General features: G+C 38.8%; 1 protein-coding gene across 9 annotated transcripts in view; it reads right to left on the bottom strand.

Annotated features, from left to right (window-relative positions):
* Positions 1-18,779, bottom strand: part of MARCHF8 (membrane associated ring-CH-type finger 8) — a 158,714-nt gene extending 139,935 nt beyond the window's left edge. For 4 of the 9 annotated variants that reach the window (XM_077878555.1, XM_077878560.1, XM_077878558.1 and 1 more), the window contains exon 1: positions 18,091-18,442. The gene's annotated coding sequence lies outside the window, so the exon portion shown is untranslated. Of the gene's footprint in view, positions 1-18,090; positions 18,443-18,619 lie in introns of those variants that run through there. The other 5 variants (XM_077878556.1, XM_077878552.1, XM_077878553.1 and 2 more) reach the window with 4 other exon arrangements.
* Positions 18,780-18,979: the final 200 nt, after the last annotated feature.

Genomic DNA, 18,979 nt, shown 5'->3' on the forward strand with positions numbered 1-18,979 from the left:
ACACCCATCTGTGTGTTACACTGATTAGCCATTACCCAGGGCCACACCTTATTCCAGTTCTGCCCTATTCCCCATTGATTCCACTTCTCTGCCCTATTCCCCACCTTCCACTTGGCAACATTCCACCTAATTAGCTGAGCAGAGCACAGTCACAAGGAGGAAGCCATGAGCAAGACAAACAACATGGAGAAACCAGATGGAAGTAGGATGACCACAACTGTGGCAGAGGGCTGCTGGAGAAGAATCCACAAGTCAGTGGTTCTCAACCAGAGCAATTTTGCCACCCAGGGACTTTTGGAGATATTTCTGATTGCCATTCACTGTGGGGGTACTACTGGCATCTAGTATGAAGACACCAGGGATGCTATTAAATATCCTATAATGTACAAGATAGCCCCTCACAACAAAGAATTATCTGGCCCCAAATCTCAATAGTGCTAACACTTAAAAACTTGCTGTAAAATGATTTATCCACTAATCCCAACTCAGAAGTAGGATACCCAGTGGGTAAAGGAGATCTGAAGTAGTTTAGGAAATGTACATACACACACAACCTCCTCAACCAGATGCTAAGTCAGAGTGTGAGACAACTGTTCCTTTAGTGACCAAACTCTACCTCAGGAAGTAGGAAAAAGAGAATAATTCAATAAGTTATTTAATAAGAACACCTTCTTCCCCCAAGGGCTTGCTCCCTTACATATTCTTCTTCAAAGACTGCTTCCTAGCAGAAACTGTAAGATGATAATACTATCAAAATTGTCCCCACAGGGATTCCTGTGTGGCGCAGCGGTTTAGCGCCTGCCTTTGGCCCAGGGCGCGATCCTGGAGACGCAGGATCGAATCCCATATCGGGCTCCTGGTGCATGGAGCCTGCTTCTCCCTCTGCCTACGTCTCCGCCTCTCTCTCTCTCTCTGTGTGTGACTATCATAAATAAATAAAAATTTAAAAAAAAAAAAATTGTCCCCACAGACTGGTAAACATCTCCAAAGCAGTTGGCAATGCACTCCACCATCAATGACAAATTTACCTGGTATGTCAACAAGACCAAAGAACCAAATTCACAGTTCCTAGCTTAGCTTAAAAGAAAAGGGGCAAACATTCACAGATCAGCCAAAACAAAGAAAGTAAGAGTGCTGTTCTTCCCAGATGAATCATCCAAAACTACGTAAGACTTAGGAGGAGCAACATTTTCAAAACTAAGAACAAATAATACTTAGTCTCACACTTCTACCCAAAGAAAAAAACAACAGAAAACAATTTAGAATATGAATGTCATTGTTATAAGTCAGTTAAAGTCTGAGCACTTTGGACATGACAATATGGTTTTTCTCAATTATTTTAACAACTGTATCATGTCATGATTTCCACCTATGGGAGGCTAGAGGGTTTACAGAAGTTATCCAGCACCATCCCTGGCTGAGGCAGAAATAACTTTGATCTGACTCTGAAGCACCACTACCAGTCTGACCTCGGCCTTTGTCCTTGCAGTGTTAGGAAGCACTTAAAGTGGCCCATTTCAATGTTGGTGCAGAAGAATCTGTTAGAACATGTCCATCATGCTGAGTCAAGAGCTCTTCCCTATGATCCACAGGTGTTAGTTTGGCCCTAGGTTAGAATCAGTGAAACAAATCTAATTATCAATGTATCAGCTCTTGGTGTTTCTATAAGATTACCATGCTTTCCCTACCCAAGTCTTTTTCTTCTTTCTTCTCCAGGCTGTAAAATATGCTCTCCTCATGAACTGTGTTAGGGCTAGCTCAATTATGATTCAGTGGGAGACAAAAAAACAGAATGGAAGAACCAGAAGGAATCTTAGAGATCAACTAGTTCAAATCTAAGCCCACTTTTATAAATGAGTAAAATAAGGCAAAGAGAGAGAAAGCAAGGTTGCCGCTTGCCAGAGGTCAAGGTTGCTTGCCAGAGGTACTTGCTCAGGAAAGCCAGAAGTGGAACTCAGGTTTCCTACCTCTTAAGCCTAATGCCCTCAGAACTATATGAATTGTAGAGTATGCTATGTAACTAACAGAATTTACATAATTTATTTAAAGTTTTATAATTTAAAAATAATTTTCAGTTTTAACAAGTTAAAAAAAAAAAACACTTCACATTGTCACAACCACCCTATGAAGTAACAGAATTGCTATAATCCCCACTATATGGATGGTAAACCCAGGCTCAAGTTCATACAGTAAGCACTGAAGCTGGCTCCAGGGCCCATATCCTTAACCACAATGCTACCTAGGTAAGTACTAGAACATTCCTAACATTATCTCAACTGAATTAACAAACTTAAGATTTCCAGTAATTTTTGAAAAATTTAATGCTTTGATAGAATCTAATATAAAAGCTATCCTTCCTGAGAATATAGTAAAATTATTTTTAACAAATCAAGATAAATGTAAAAGATAATTGCATAAGAATTATAATTTATAAACTATAAACTTAAAGGATATATTATGCCAGTATTCCTGACATTTTTAACTTAAAAATGACGTTACGGGGGCAGCCTGAGTGGCTCACTGGGTTAGCGCCATCTCCAGCCCAGGGCGTGATCCTGGAGACCCAGGATCGAGTACCACATCTGGCTCCCTGCATGGAGACTGCTTCTCCCTCTGCCTGTGTCTCTGCCTCTATGTGTCTCTTTTAAAAATCAGGTTATGGTATTAATGTATGATTTTCTACATCAACTACCCAGAAGAAATTCACCTAAAAGCAATCTAATCTTTCTAGGAATAATACAGAAAGGATTCATTTACAGAATGGAGCTTTTTAAGAAATCTTAGCCAAGCAGAGTTTTATACCCTTAATAATTTCTCAATGGCCTTTCACATATTGTGTACCATGAACAAAATAAGCTCTAAGCAAATAAAATATATAATCTGCCTAATTCATACAAATGTACTAAAACATTAATAAATATTAAAAGTATGGATTAAACACTTAAGTTTAGTTTTTGTTCCACCAAAACTCTATTAAAATGACAGTAAAATGACTTTTAAAAAAAGGTTACATTTCTGGGAAGATGGAGTAAATATACATTTCCCTATTTGTCCCACTAAATACAACTAAAAACTGTGGACATTATATATTAAATAAATAAAAGCTCTGAAAGGCAGAAAAGAAGGCAGACCAGCTAGGGACCTCAGGATTCAAGAAACAACATGATGTTGAGTTCCCAGGGTTTTCTTTTTGCTTTATATAATTCAAACTTACAGATGAAGAACTGGCAATTCAAAAACACCAAGGAGTACGGACAAAAAAAAAAAAAAAAGCCCCACTCTTTCTAACCCAACAAGTAGAAAAGGGTCAGCCCAGAAAGACAAAAAACTTTAAGACAGTGAAACTTTTAGACATCCTACTCCAGCCATACACCACAGAAAAAACTGCAGCTACACCCCTACTCAGTCCAGCAAAGACAGAGGATAAATTGGAATTCTACTCCTACCAAGATGCAACAAGGCATCCCAATATCCCCATCAGGATGGTATTAGAGAAGGCTGAGTAACTTGTGAGGACTTTCATCCCCACCACTGCTGTGTTTGGGAAAAAAAAAAAAACCAAAGCCTCAGCAAAGAAATATAGGATACAAAGAAGAACCAAAAGGCAACTTCAGAACTGAAAAATATAATGATCAAAACACAAAAATCAATAGATGGGCTTAATATCAGAATGGTGGGAACAGAGAAAAGAGTCAGTGAACCAGAAGAAAGAACAACAGAAACTACTCAATCTGAATGACAGAGAGAAAGCAGACTGTGGGAAAAAATAAATAGTGTCTCAGGGACCTGTGGGATTATACCTAAACAGCTAATATTCATGTCATCCCAGAGGTCTGAGCTGAAAAAGCACTTGAAATAATGGCTAAAAATTCCCAAAGTCCGCAGATGTATGCACTCACAGACTCAAGATTCTGAGCCAACTCCAAACAGGATAAACTTAAAGAACTCCCTCCAAGACACTGTCATAGTCAAACTTCTGAACACTACAAAGAAAACATCTTGAAAATAGTGAGAAAGCAACAACACCTTACCTACAAGGGGAAAATCATTTCAATGAGAGCAAATACTTCATCAGAAACCAGAGAAGCCAGTAAGAAGAGACACAACACCTTTCAAGGACTGAAAGAAAAGAACTATGACCTCCGAACCCATATCTGACAAAAATATCCTTCAGAGAGGGAAGTCAAGACATCTGAGATAAAAGTAAACTAAGAGAATGTGTCACTAACACATGTACTCTAAAAGAATCGAATGGCTACCTATGTTCTCTAAACAGAAAAGAAAAAGTTAACAAAGTATTTACAAATAGAATTCAGCAAATATAAATAGAATTATAAATCATGACCAAATGAGGCTTATTCAAAGGATGTAAGATCTGATCTATATTTTGAAATCTATAATATTGACCTACAATGTTAAGAGGCTAATGAATAAAATCACATGTTCATATCAATTAATGCAAATAGCCAAATTCAACCCCTGTTCATGATAAAAACTCTCAGAAAAAATATGAAAAAAGAACTTCCTTAATTTGATAAAAAGCATCTACCACAAAAAAAAAAAAATACCTACACCTAACATGACATATAATGATGAGATCAACCATTTCCCCTCCTCCTCCCAAGACTGGGAAAAAGGCAACTCTTGTTTAATATGTTGCTGGTAGTTCTAACCAGTGCAATAAGGCAAGAAAAGGAAATAAGAGGCATGCAGTTTGGAAAGTAAGAAATAAAATTGACCTATTTGCAGTTGGCATAGTTATCTATGTAAAAAAAAATCCCAAGGAATCTACCAAAACACTCCCAGGATAAGTGAGTTCAGCAATGTGCAGGATATGAGATAAACATACTAAAATTAGTTTACTTATATATACTAGCAATGAAAACAAGGACACAACTTAAAAATAAAACATTCATAATCATTTAAAAATGGCATACTTAAGATAAAACAAAGCTCTTTTATGCTGAAAACCACAGGATACTGGTGAAAGAAACCAGAGAATGAATGAATGAATGAATGAATGAAGAAACAAACAAACATACTGTGTACCTGGACTAGAGCTCAACAAAGTAAAGCTGTCAAAAAAAAAAAAAAAAAAAAAAAACAGGTAAAGCTGTCTATTCTTCCCTAATTGATATACATGTGAGAGGCACCTGGCTGGCTCAGTTGGTAGAGCATGCAACTCTTGATCTCAGGTCATGAGTTTGATCCCCACGTTGGGCATGGAGCTTGCTTAATATTAAAAAAACAAAAAACTAAACATGTTAATATCATACAACCCATTATATGCACTCCAGGACACTTATCTCAGAGAAATGAAGTAATATGGTCACACAAAAGCCTGTGCACAAATGCTTGTAATAGCTTTATTCAACCAGATGTCCTTCAATAGGCAAATGATTAAACAAATATGGTACATCTGGATGTACAGAATTACAGTACATCTATGGGATATACCACAGAATACTATTCAGCAACAAAAAGGGAATAAAAAGAACTATTTGGACATGGGATAACCAGAATGAATATCCAGAAAATGTTGAATTTGAAAAGCCAATCCAAAAAGGTCATAAAATGTGATTCCATTTATATAACATTCTTAAAAAGACAACAGTTTAGCAATGGGAAAACAGATTAATGATTGCCAGGGGTGAAGAAGGCGGTGAGTGTGGGGAGAAGTGGGTATAGCTATAAAAAGCACAACATGAGGAATTCTTGGGGAGACAGAAATATTCTGCATCTTGACTATAACAATGTCAGTGTCCTGGTCTTGATATTTTACTGTAGAGTTTCAAGATGTTAATTCTGAGGGATATTGAATAAAGGTTAAACAGGATCCCTCTGCAAGTTAAACAGGATTCCTGACAACTGCATATAAACCTACAGTTACCTCAAAATGGAAAATTTAAAGAAAAACGGTATAAATAAGAAGGCTACCCAAGCAGACAAAAAAAATTTTTTCGACACATTTTTTGAAGACAGGAAAATATGGAAATAATAATTTAGCCAGCTAAATAGGGCCACAATGTAAAATACATGAAATGATGGATAAAGATACAAAACGAATTAATTTCCCTATAAAACACTAATGGGCTCAGGCTTCAAGTTATAAGTGGGAACAAGCTACAGGCTAAAAAACAGAGATATAATAAAAGTCTAAAAATAAAACAATTGGTCCCCTGGCCACCTCCCCAACCAAAACTGCTACCAAAAGCAGGGTGCTGTCATAACAAAAACCTAAATAAGTTGTATTTATTTAGTCATCACTTTGTCGGCAATGAGGAACTTCATATTAGAGAATGAAAAGATGATGATCCATGTTATGCAAAGGAAAATATTTAGAAACTCTGCTGATGGCTCTAACTCAGAAGACAAACCACACAACTGATAAACTTTAAGCCCTATGGGGGGAAAAGCAGAAAACTTTAAAACTATAGTGTGTGTTGGTTACTACTGGTTATTTCTAGCAGGGTATTACAAGAAAAAATGAGCTCAGAGAAAATCAGATTGCAGTGTTATATAGATGGCTTCCACTGAAACAAGATAGAGGAGTGGAAGCAAAAAAGCAGAAAAATAAAGTAGATTTGAGAACTATGTCCCAAAAATTAACTTGGTTATTGGCACTGTGATTGATTGGAAGCAAATGGATAATAAGTCTGCTAAGTTTCTAAGGGAAATATACCGGCAGAAAAACTACAAGGCCAGATTTAGAAGGTCTGACTGTTCAAGACCTAAAAGCCATCTCTGGGAGTCCAACCTTCTACAAAAAGACCAACTTCACCATACCCAAGGAGGCCATGCACAGAACATAAAATGTGGATGTGGGATGTGGCCAAATAAGCGAATGGGGGAGGGGGGAACCTCCTAAAGGATGATCCCTGGGGCAATGAAGCAAAAAAGAACATGAGAGTTTGTCTCAAGGAACAAAAATTAGAGTCTAATTAAGAAACATCCTTTCCTTCCAGGGATGGAAACCCTCCTTTATAATGTCTGCCCATAAACAAAGAACTGTTACAGAAGAGTGACTACTGTCTCTATATGTTTCACCTTCCAGTGGAATTGTTTACTAATCATGTTGTATTCTTACTATAATACTTTTTTTGGCGGGGGGGGATAGGGAGAAATATGTCTTCTTCACTCACCTGAACAAGAAAGGCTGATATGGACCTGACAGGCATCACTTAAAGATCCTGTACTTTGAACTGAAGGCAATGACTGGCTGGATAGGGGATTAGTGTGCTCTATGTGTGGGGAAAAAAAATTAAACAGTTTGGGGACCAGAATGACTAACTGAAACAGAGCCAACCCTATTCATCTACTTACATAGTTTCTTGTTCCCAGGCAAACCAGAGACTACATTTCCAGTCTCTTGCAATTATGTGAGAGGCCTGTTGACAGATTCCCAGCCAATATAATATAAGGACAGTAATATTTGTCCACTTCTAGGCCCTTACAAACATTCACTGAGATCCTCCATCCAGCAGTCTCTTCAACCTTCGTCTTGGAGGCAGATGGCATAGTTAAAGGAGTTACATTCACCTTGTGTTAGATTACGCATGACAATATTTTGTTGTTGCTGTTTTTGCTGTTACCATGGTATAGCACAGCACCAGGCTCTCAAAATTTTTGGTGCATATGAATCATCTTGTTCTGATGTAGCAGATCTGGGATGCAGCCTGAGATTCTACTTTTCTAACAAGCTCCAAGATAATACTAATGTGGCTGGTTTATGGAATACACTTTGAGGAGCAAGAGCTTAAATTACCAAGACTAATACGCAAGGAGAGAATAGACGATTCTCTGGGGAAACTAGCCAGGATAAAGGTCTCCCACATAGTGACTGAGCAGTGAGCCTAGAGAATTCAGGCTCACATTAAAGCAGGATGATGGAAGGCTCTAGGAGGAAAGACCTCCAGAAAATTATAGAGATTGATAGAAAAGACACTATAGATGATATAAGAGAGCATCTAGTAAAAAAATTTTAAGAATATGTGTATGAAAAGTTACGTCACTTAAAAAAAATGAGGTAACTGGGCAGCCCCGTGGCCCAGCGGTTTAGCGCCGCCTTCAGCCTGGGGTGTGATCCTGGAGACCCAGGATCGAGTCGGGCTCCCTGCATGGAGCCTGCTTCTCCCTCTGCCTGTGTCTCTGCCATTCTCTCTCTCTGTCATGAATAAATAAATAAAATCTTTAAAAAAAAAAAACACAAGGTAACTTTAAAAAGATACATTAGACCATCAAAAGATGAATGGATAAAGAAGATGTGGTTTATGTATACAATGGAATATTACTCAGCCATTAGAAATGACAAATACCCACCATTTGCTTCGACATGGATAGAACTGGAGGGTATTATGCTGAGTGAAATAAATCAATCAGAGAAGGACAAACATTATATGGTCTCATTCATTTGGGGAATATAAATAATAGTGAAAGGGAATATAAAGGAAGGGAGAAGAAATGGGTAGGAAATATCAGAAAGGGAGACAGAACATGGAAGACTCCTAACTCTGGGAAACGAACTAGGGGTGGTGGAAGGGGAGGAGGGCAGGCGGTGGGGGTGACTGAGTGGCAGGCACTGAGGGGGGGCACTTGATGGGATGAGCACTAGGTGTTATTCTGTATGTTGGCAAATTGAACACCAATAAAAAATAAATTTATTATTTAAAAAAAACATTAGAAAAAAGTAGTCACACACTACTACTTGGCTCTGTAGAACAATTAAGTTCAAGTGGTCACTGACTACTATTTCAGTTAGAATAGAGCTATAATCACAGCTGGAATGAAGTAAAGGTAAGTGAGGAATTTAAGATGCCCAAATCCACATAACATGAAAGGAATGCAAAATCTAAAACTGGTAAATCAATAATATGTATAAGCATTAAGTTTAGAACTATGGAGGTAAACTACCATAGAAATAAGAAAACAGAAGTTGCCTCTGTGTTCATTATAAACCCTTTGTGTTCATTATTTTTAAACACTATCCAAATATTTTGATGAAAACTTAAACATTAATTTTAAAATACAAAAAAATATAGAGATTGGTAACATAATATGGGCAAGGGAATGGAAAAAAACGGTATCTACACATTAGGGGAAGTATAGATTGAAATAAACATTTGGGCAACAATTGCCACTATACAATTTAAATCTCATCTGACCAGACAATTCCACTTTTAGGACTCTATACGGTACTAATACTTCACGAATGTTCAGAAACATACATATGAAAACAGGCACTTCAACACTGTTATAAATGAGAAAAATCAAGGGTGCCTGGGTAGCTTAGTCGGTTAAGCATCCAATTCTTGATCTCAGCTCAGATCTTGATCTCAGGGTCATGAGTTCAAGCCCCATATTGGATGCAGAGATTACCAAAAATAATAAATAAACTTCAAAAAAAGTTCACATAACCACTGCTAATAACAGAAAAAAATTAACAATCCAATCATTCACCAAGAGTACAAAGATCAAATTATGGAATATTCATATAATGTAATGCAACACAACAGTGATGTATCCATGAACTACAGCCACCTACAGAAATACGGGTCAGTCTCAAGTCTCATATTATGTGGGATACAAAAGCAAGTGATGAAAGTATCCACACACTGTGATTCTAGTTATTAAGTTCAACACTGTGAAGACTGAAAGAACATAGCTTAAAGAGGCAAATATGATAAAACTATGAAAAATAACAAGGAAATAACAAACATAAATTTAGGGCATTAGTATGTCTGTGGGGAGGTAAAAAGATGGGGTGAGATGGGGACCAGGGGCACTAAAGATAATGTAAGATTTTGTTCCCAATTCGTGGTGATTACAGACTAATAGCATTTAAGTTCTAGACATATTTCATAATTATTATAATGCTTATTCAATATCTAAAATATGAAAACATCTAGAAATAAAACTTCCAGGTAACAATTTTTTTTCCTTTTGTCAAGACATGTTCATGAGAAAAATAATTCAAATAATATATGAAAGTCCAATCATTTTTTTTAAAAAAATCACCTAAAATCCCACCATCTAGACACAATCAGTAACAATTTACTGACTATCCTTCTGGACATTTGTTATTCATGTATGTATACATACATTTAAAATTTTTACATAAAATTACAACACATATGCGCTTATTGTATAAATGCTATTTACACACTTGCTTTTTAAAATTAGCTGTACTGAGGGATCCCTGGGTGGCGCAGCGGTTTGGCGCCTGCCTTTGGCCCAGGGCGCGATCCTGGAGACCCGGGATCGAATCCCACGTTGGGCTCCCGGTGCATGGAGCCTGCTTCTCCCTCTGCCTGTGTCTCTGCCTCTCTCTCTCTCCCTCTCTGTGACTATCATAAATAAATAAAAATTTAAAAAAAAAATAAAAATAAAATAAAATAAAATTAGCTGTACTGAGTCCACAATTTACATAAAATACACTCATTTTAAGTGTAATATTGGAAAAGTTTTGACAAAAATATATGCAGTATAACCACTAACCACTTAAAATTCAGACAGAACATTTCTATCACTGCAAAAAATTTCCTCTTGCTCCTCTGCAGTCAATTCCTCCCACTCCCACCTAGGTAATTACTAATCTGCTTTATTATAGATTAGTTTTGTTGGCTCTAAGATAAATCAAATGGAATTATACAGTATGTACTCTCCTGTGTCTTCTTTTGCTCAGCAAAATGTTTTTCAATTTCATGCCATGATATTATCAGTAGTTCCCTTTACTGTGGAATACTGTTCCTTGTGTAATTATTGATAAACATTTGGACTATTCCAGTTTTGATCTCTGAACATTGGGGTCTAAGTCATTTGTGATGTCACATTTTATTTTATAACCAGGAGAAGAACTGCTGGTCATCCCATAAATGTAGAAGTTAACAGGAAACTGCCACACTGTTTTCCAAAGTGCCTGTATCATTATACACTCTTACTAGTAATTCATGTATGTTCTGGTCACTCTATACCTTCACCAACCCTTGGTATCATCAATCTCTTCAATTGTAACCATTCTCATAAGCAAAGAGTTGTTTATAATTTTGATTTGCATTTCCCTAATGACTGAACATATTGAGAACTTTAAATATGCCTATTGTGAATTTAAGTATCTTCTTTTGTGACATCTCTGCTCAAATCTTTTTTTTTAAAGATTGTATTTATTTATCCATGAGAGAGACAGAGAGAGAGAGAGAGAGAGAGAGAGAGGCAGAGACACAGGCAGAGGGAGAAGCAGGCTCCATGCCGGGAGCCCGACGTGGGACTTGATCCTGGGTCTCCAGGATCACGCCCTGGGCTGAAGGCGGTGCTAAACCGCTGAGCCACCTGGGCTGCCCTCTGCCCAAATCTTTTACCAATTTTATAATTTGGATTGTCTGCCTTATTAATGATTTATAGAGGTTCCTCATATATACTGGATAAAAGTCCTATGCCAGATGTATGAATGGCAAATATTTGCTCCCATTCTCTAGCATATCTTTTATTTTCCTTAGCAGTGTCTTTTAAAGATTTTTTTTCAATTTACTTATGATAGACATAGAGAAAGAGAGAGAGAGAGGGGCAGAGACACAGGAGGAGGGAGAAGCAGACTCCATGCCGGAAGCCCGACGCGGGACTCAATCCTGGGACTCCAGGATCGCGCCCTGAGCCAAAGGCAGGCGCCAAACCGCTGAGCCACCCAGGGATCCCCCTTAGCAGTGTCTTTTAAAATGCAGAAGTTTTTAAATTTTATTAGGTCTGATTTAACGTTTAAAAATTTTTATAGGGGCACTTGGGTGGCTCAGTGGTTGAGCATCTGCCTTTGGCTCAGGTCGTGATCCTGGGATCGAGTCCCACATCAAGCTCCTTCTCCCTCTGCCTATGTCTCTGCCTCTCTCTGTGTGTCTCTAATGAATAAACAAAATCTTTAAAAATAATAAAATAAAAATTTTTATAATTACTGCTTTTTGTATCATTCATAAGACTCAATGTTTTCTCCCTCAGACTGGGAATAAAACATGAGAGTCTGCTTACCACTTCTATCATAATGTTGGATTTGAGGTCCTAGCAAATGTAATAAGCCAAAGAAAAGAAATGAAAAAGGAAAGAAAGAAGGCAGGCAAGAAGGGACAAAGAAATGGCATACGGATTGGAAAGGAAGAAGTAAAACTGTCTTTATTCAGTGACTGCATATATAGAAAATTCTTAAAAAGTAACCAAAAGACTACTAGAAATAGTATGTAAATTTATAAAGGCTGCCAAATACAAAGGTAATATACCAACAAAACCAACTGTACTTCTGTATATTAGCAATGAATAAGTGGAAAATTATTTTTAATCCCATTTACATTACAATCCCATAACATCAAAAAATATAAAACATTAAGATACAAACTTGACAAAATATGTATATGACATGTACACTACAAAATTAAAAATAGTTCTTTGAAACAAATCTTTGAAAATAAAGAACAAAGGTAAAGGATTTATACTAACTGATTTCAAACCACACATAAAGCTACAGTAAGAAAGGCAGTACAGTACTGATAAAAGGACAGAACTTAATAGAATAGTGAGTCCAGAAACAGATCCATATATATATCACCAGTTGATTTCCAACATAAAATGGCAAGATAATGCAATGGGCAAAAAGCACACATAAAAAACAAGAAATTTAATAGGAAAAGGATAATCTTTTCAACAAATGATAACTAAGCAACCATGTATTCATAAAGGAACCTAGATTCCTACCTCCTACAACATATGCTATTAACCCCTAAAAATAGGTCATAGACCTAAATATAAGAGCTAAAACCATAAAACATTTAGAAGGAAACTTCTAAAAAAAATAGAAGGAAACTTCTATGGCCTGATTTTCTTGATATAACAATATTTCCAATAACTTCGTATGTTAATAAATATACATCTTTTACATTTTTTAAAAGATAAGAAAAATAAAGGACAAAGAGAATCTTTAAAACATTTTAAACATGTCTTCATTTTTAAAATCAAATATCCTCCCTTCCACCAATGACTTTTTCAAGCGTACAATTCACAGAATTGTGCAACCACCACACAATCAATTTTAGGACATTCACCATCCTAAAAAAAAAAACAAACAAACAAACAAACAAACAAACAAACAAAAACAAACAAACAAACAAAAAAAACCATTACTCATTATCAATTCTCCTGTCTACCCACAGCCCAATTCCCAGCACTAGGCAATCACTTGATCTATTTTCTGACTCTATAGATTTGTATATTCTAGACATTCTGTGTAAACATAACCATATAATACGTGGCCTTCTGTGACTTTTATCATTTAGTATCACCTTTTCAAGGTTCATCTATGTTGTAGCATGAATCTGTACTTCATACTTTATGGCTGAGTAATATTCTACTGTATATATATAAACCACATTTTATTTATATCCATTTGCCAACCTGTATACATTTAAGTTGTTTCTACTTTTGGGCTATTATGAATACTGATGCTGTGAACATCTGCATATAAGTTGTTGTGAATATATATTTTAATTTTTCTTTGGGTATAAACCTGGGAATTGCTGTGTCATTTGCTATCCCTATGTTCAGCTATTTGAGGAAGTACCAGACTGTTTCCCAAAGCAGCTGCATCACTTTACATTCTCAATAATAGTGTATGAAGATTCCAATTTCTCCACTATCTGCAACAGTTGTGATTATCTGTCTTTTGATTATAGCCATCCCTGTGGGTATGACATGGTATTTCACTGCAGTACTGATTTACATTTCCCTGGTGGCTAATGAGATCAAGCTTCTTTTCAGGTGTTTACTGGCCACGCATATGTCTTGTCTGAAGAAATGTCTATTCAAATCCTTTGTTTTTAAAATAAGGTTTTTTTGTTGAGGTGTAAGACTTCTTTACATACTCTGGATACTTGACTTTCATTAGTAGATATGATTTGCTCATATCAAACAACAAAGAGAGCATGTAGACAGGATATCAACAGAAACTCTTAAACACTGAGGGGAGGCAACCAAAACAGCACTACAATGTAAGGTAACTTGCAATATTTAGAAAATTATAGATGCCCATAACCTACAAGCACCAACTCCAATCCTAGGTGTTTACCTCAGTGAAATCCTTACACTTGGTAAAAACTAACATGGGTGGACCTTGTGGGGGGAGGGAAAACATGAATGAAATGTAGTAACCTAAGTGGAAAAGTCATAGAAAAAAATCTGCATAGTATGATGCCATTTACAGAAAGTTCAAAAACATACAAAAGTAAACTGTTTGGGGTGGGGGGAGTGTACATACTAAAATAAGTTCATGAAGAAAAGCAAAGAAATGATAGAATTCAGTAAGGTGGTTACTTCTGAAGGGAAGGAAGGGGGTGTCTAGTCAGGAAGGGCACAAAGATTTCAATGGTGTGATAATATTCTGATTTTTGAGTTTATATATGCAAATAATACATTTTTGCATGTGTGATATATTTCATAAACAAATTTTTCAGGGAGCTACACTGATATATAAAGATCTCTGTAATTCCAATATACTTAATGCAAATGAGTATCATAGTGAACCAAAAACCACATATAAACAATATTATCCATTATTTTTAACCCAACAAAGTGTAATGCTTTGTAAAACTGAGAAGAGGGATTCCCTGCCTTTTCCTGCTTCTCCCTTTCTATAAGCCTGTCTTCTCAACCATGATCTGGTTTATTTCTTTTAATTGTTTTTTACTTATTTATGATAGTCACACACAGAGAGAGAGAGGCAGAGACCTAGGCAGAGGGAGAAGCAGGCTCCATGCACCGGGAGCCCGATGTGGGATTCAATCCCAGGTCTCCAGGATCGCGCCCTGGGCCAAAGTCAGGAGCTAAACCGCTGCGCCACCCAGGGATCCCCATGATCTGGTTTAACTACTACCTCCTCTAGGAGGTTCTGCCACTCAAGCTATCAACTTGATGGGCTCTTCTCCTCTCAATTTCCACTGTATTTGGATTACCTCAAGGCCCTTATCACATTATGCCTAGAATGCATGTGATTTAACTCCTCTGTCAAAGATAAGTACCTAAAGGTCTAGAATACTGATTCTATCAGCCTGACTCATAGAAGGCTCTCAGTTTTTGAGTTTCATTTATATTGAATAAATGAATTTGAAAATTCAGGAGTTTCAGAGAGAAGTGAGTAAAGATTTGGCCTGGGTTTTCTTTAAAACTCTCAAAAACTGAGGAATTAAATAATTATACTCCTTGAAAAAGAATTTCAACATTGAAACTCTTCAAGACATAGCAAATACAAGATTAATAGTTGGTTAAAATATAAAATGTAAAATGTTGGGATGCCTGGGTGGCTCAGCAGTTGAGCATCTGCCTTCGGCTCAGGGTGTGATCCAGGGTCTGGGGTTCAAGTCTCACATCAGGCTCCCTGTGAGGAGCCTGCTTCTCCCTCTGCCTGTGTCTCTGCCTCTCTCAGTGTCTCTCACGAATAAATAAATAAAATCTTAAATATATATATAATGTTTATAGAGCATACACTGATTATTTTCCATGTCCACAGGCGGCCAAATCAAAGGCATAATAACTTCCAGAGAGATTATTCACCACCAGTACAGTCCACTGCCTTAGAACATGTCTTGAAGTCAGTCATATAACTGGAGGACAGGTAGAGTTGTAGCTTTCATAGAAAAAAAAAATAGTACATGCCATTTCATGTCTCAAACTTGTTACATTTAGAAATTTTAGCAACTTTTTTTTTTTTTTTTTTTTTTTTTTTTTGCTTTCAGATATTTAAACTGTTTACCAGGGCACTTTGGTGGCACAGATTGTTGAGCATCCAACTCTTAGTCTCAGCTCAGGTTCTGATCTCAGGATCATGAGATGAAGCCCCAAGTCAGGCTCCACGCTCAACTGGAGTCTGCTTAAGTCTCTTTCTCTCCCTCTCCTCTGCTACTCCTTACCCCTGTGCTTGCTCAAGCTCTCTCCCTCTCTAAAATAAATAAATAAAAATTCTTTAAAAATTTTTATTAAAAATATAAATTGTTTACCACCAAGAGTATGAACCTAAACATTATGTGCTTACGGCAGAAAAAGAACTGCTTCACGGGGGGACAAGTGAAACAGAGCTGTTCAAGAGCTAGCCACTATGGCTGATAATAAACAGGGAGTCATAACTGGTTGAACCAATCCATTCCTGTGTATGCATCTGTAATTTCTTCCTGGAGCTAATTTAAAGGAGACAAAAATAGTGAAAGGGAACAAAGAGGAAAGGAGAAAAAATGAGCGAGAAATATCAGAAAGGGAGACAAACATGAGAGACTCCTAACTCTGGGAAAGGAACAAGGGGTGGTGGAAATGGAGGTGGGCGGGGGGCGGGGGGTGACTGAGTGACCGGCACTGAGGGGGGCACTTGATGGGATGAGCACTGGGTGTTATGCTATATGTTGGCAAATTGAACTCCAATAAATAAATAAATAAATAAATAAATAAATAAATAAATAAAATAAAATAAAATAAAGGAGACAAAAATGTTGAAGGTTTGCCAGATTTAGCAAATAAAAATACAGTAAGCCCAGTTAAACTTAAATTTCAGATAAACAATGGATTTTTTTTTAGTAATGCATACCTTATGCAATATTTATACTAAAAACTTTTTCACGGTTAATCTGAAATTCAAATTTCAACTAGGTTATCTGTATTTTATCTTGCAACCATAACTAAAGCCAAAAAAAAAAAAAATGGAGCAGTAATCAATTCAATTTCCTCACTTTGTAGCCGAAACTAAGACCTAAAGAAAGAAGTGACTTACCTAAACCCACATCAAAGATTAAGGAAGTGAGTTTACTTTGAAAACAAAAAAACATATTTCACTAGGTCTCCTTGGGTTCCATTCATAGTCTATTCAACCTCCAATGCTGACTCCTCTCACAGAAGCACCAAAGTGGACAAGCTTTAAAAGGCTACAGTTTTTCTCTTTCAATATCAAACTTCAGATTTCAGTAAATCCTTTCTTCGAGAACAACTAACCAGAAAACTAAGCATTTCTCTTAACTTAAAAAATCATCCTGATAATTTTTGGTCTACAGACTACTACTTCATATTGTTTATACGTTCACTCACTATATGAAACAGGACCTCTTTTTCTCCTAAAACCCAGTTCTCTCAAAATCCAGGGTTTCAAAATTTGTAATTTGTTCAAATCATTCCATGACTGTAAGTAAAGACTTTGGGTCATGTATTCTCTCAACTTTTATATTTTTCCGAAGAAATGTCCTAGTCCATTCAGTTGGGTCTAAATAAAAGTCCTGCACAAAGTCTTCCGCTCCCATTCTGTACTTGAGCCAGCAATGAGCATCAGGTACAACTCTTATAAATATACACTTACTTTCCCTGGGCCTGGAGCGCAAGAAATGAAAAGATGGAAAGATAAAGGTCCATTGGAAATTTGGGGCCTTTTCCAAGTCTGTGTGCAGAATATACTAATTGTCTCTCTAATTGCATGACACAGGGTCAAACAAAATTGAAGGAAAAATAATGGAAAACTCCATGTAGGCAAAAGACTCATCTTCCAGACCCTGTCAAATTAACAAACACAGAACCCTTCCTCAGCAGTGCTTCTCAACCTGTGATCCCTGGAGGCCTTCAGAAGTATTGCAGTGGAACAGGAAGACAGTAAAGCAGACAAAGGTTTCGATTTTATCTTTTTTTTTTTTTAAGATTTTATTTCTTTATTTGAGAGCGAGCGAGAGAGCACAAGCGGGGGAGGGGCAGAGAGAGGGAGCCGCAGCCTCCCCGCTGAGCAGGGAGTCTGATGTGGGAGCTCCATCCTCGGATCCTGGGATCATAACTGAGCCGAAGGCAGACACTTAACCCACTGGGCCACTCGGGCACACACCCCCCGCCCTCCTTTCCGTAACTGAGGCTTCCAGAGAGGTTCTAAGAAAGGTTTTGTTGCGTCAGAAAGGCCTGGGGGAAAAGGCAGCAACATAAACCATGACGACCTAGTAGGTAATACGTTTTCTACTAAAAACTTTACCCAGGTGAACATGAATCCAAATCGTGTCAGATGAAAAATCTAAAGACAAACAGGAACTTAGCAATTAAAAGACAAATATCTACCTAAGCTTCCCCTCTGGCAGCTTCCAAAGTACGCAGGTTATGCAGGTTTCTGTCGAGATCACGCACGTCAGGGGTGGAAGGTCCTCAGGGATCACCTAGTCCAGACATTCAGCACAGGTGTGGAAACCCGGGCTAGCGCGAGGCTGACTTGCTCCAGGTCTCACGGCCCTCAAGGGCCGGACTTCACCCGGGACTCCCGGCGGGCAGCCCGAGGCCTTCAGCTCCCGACGGATCCTGCGGCCCCCGGCTTGGCCGGGCCCCAGGGGCAGCCTCGAGCAGCCGGGGCGGAAGAGCCCACGGCCCGGGATCGCCGCCGCCTTTCGGCCGGCTCCACGCCGGGGCGGGGACCCAGGGCGCTACGGAGCCCCGGCCTCGGCGGCCGCCCCCGCCCCGCCCCGCCCCGCCCAGCCCACCTGTCGCGGACCGCACCGCCGGCAGCCACACCCCCTGCCGGGGCCGGGGCTCAGCCGGCCTAGTCCGCTGCGGGCAGCGGCGCGACCTCCGCCGGTCCCGAGGCCGCAGGAGTTACCTCAGGTGGGCGCTGAGCTCCCGGATGGGCCGACCCGGCCCGCCCGAAGCATGCCGGACACCAGGACGCCGCAGGGCCGCAGCTCCGCCGCCACCGGGCCTGTTTACACCCCCGGGCGGGAGGACGCCACCGTCTCCTCACGTGACACGTGCGTCACGTGTCCTCCCGGGGCGGGCGAGGGGCGTTGTGCTGTTGCCGGGCAACGACGGCGCGTCGAGGGGCGGGCCGCGGCGGCGCGATCCTTCCCCCGGGCCCCGGCGGTCGGGGGCGGTCGGGGGCGGACGGGGGCGGACGGGGGCGGACGGGGGCGGTCGGGGGGCCTCCCACGGCTCCGCTTCCATCCCCTTGTGACTCCGGGCC

The sequence above is a fragment of the Canis aureus genome, chromosome 29 (genome assembly GCF_053574225.1).
Source record: "Canis aureus isolate CA01 chromosome 29, VMU_Caureus_v.1.0, whole genome shotgun sequence".
In the NCBI taxonomy this organism is placed as follows: domain Eukaryota; kingdom Metazoa; phylum Chordata; class Mammalia; order Carnivora; family Canidae; genus Canis; species Canis aureus.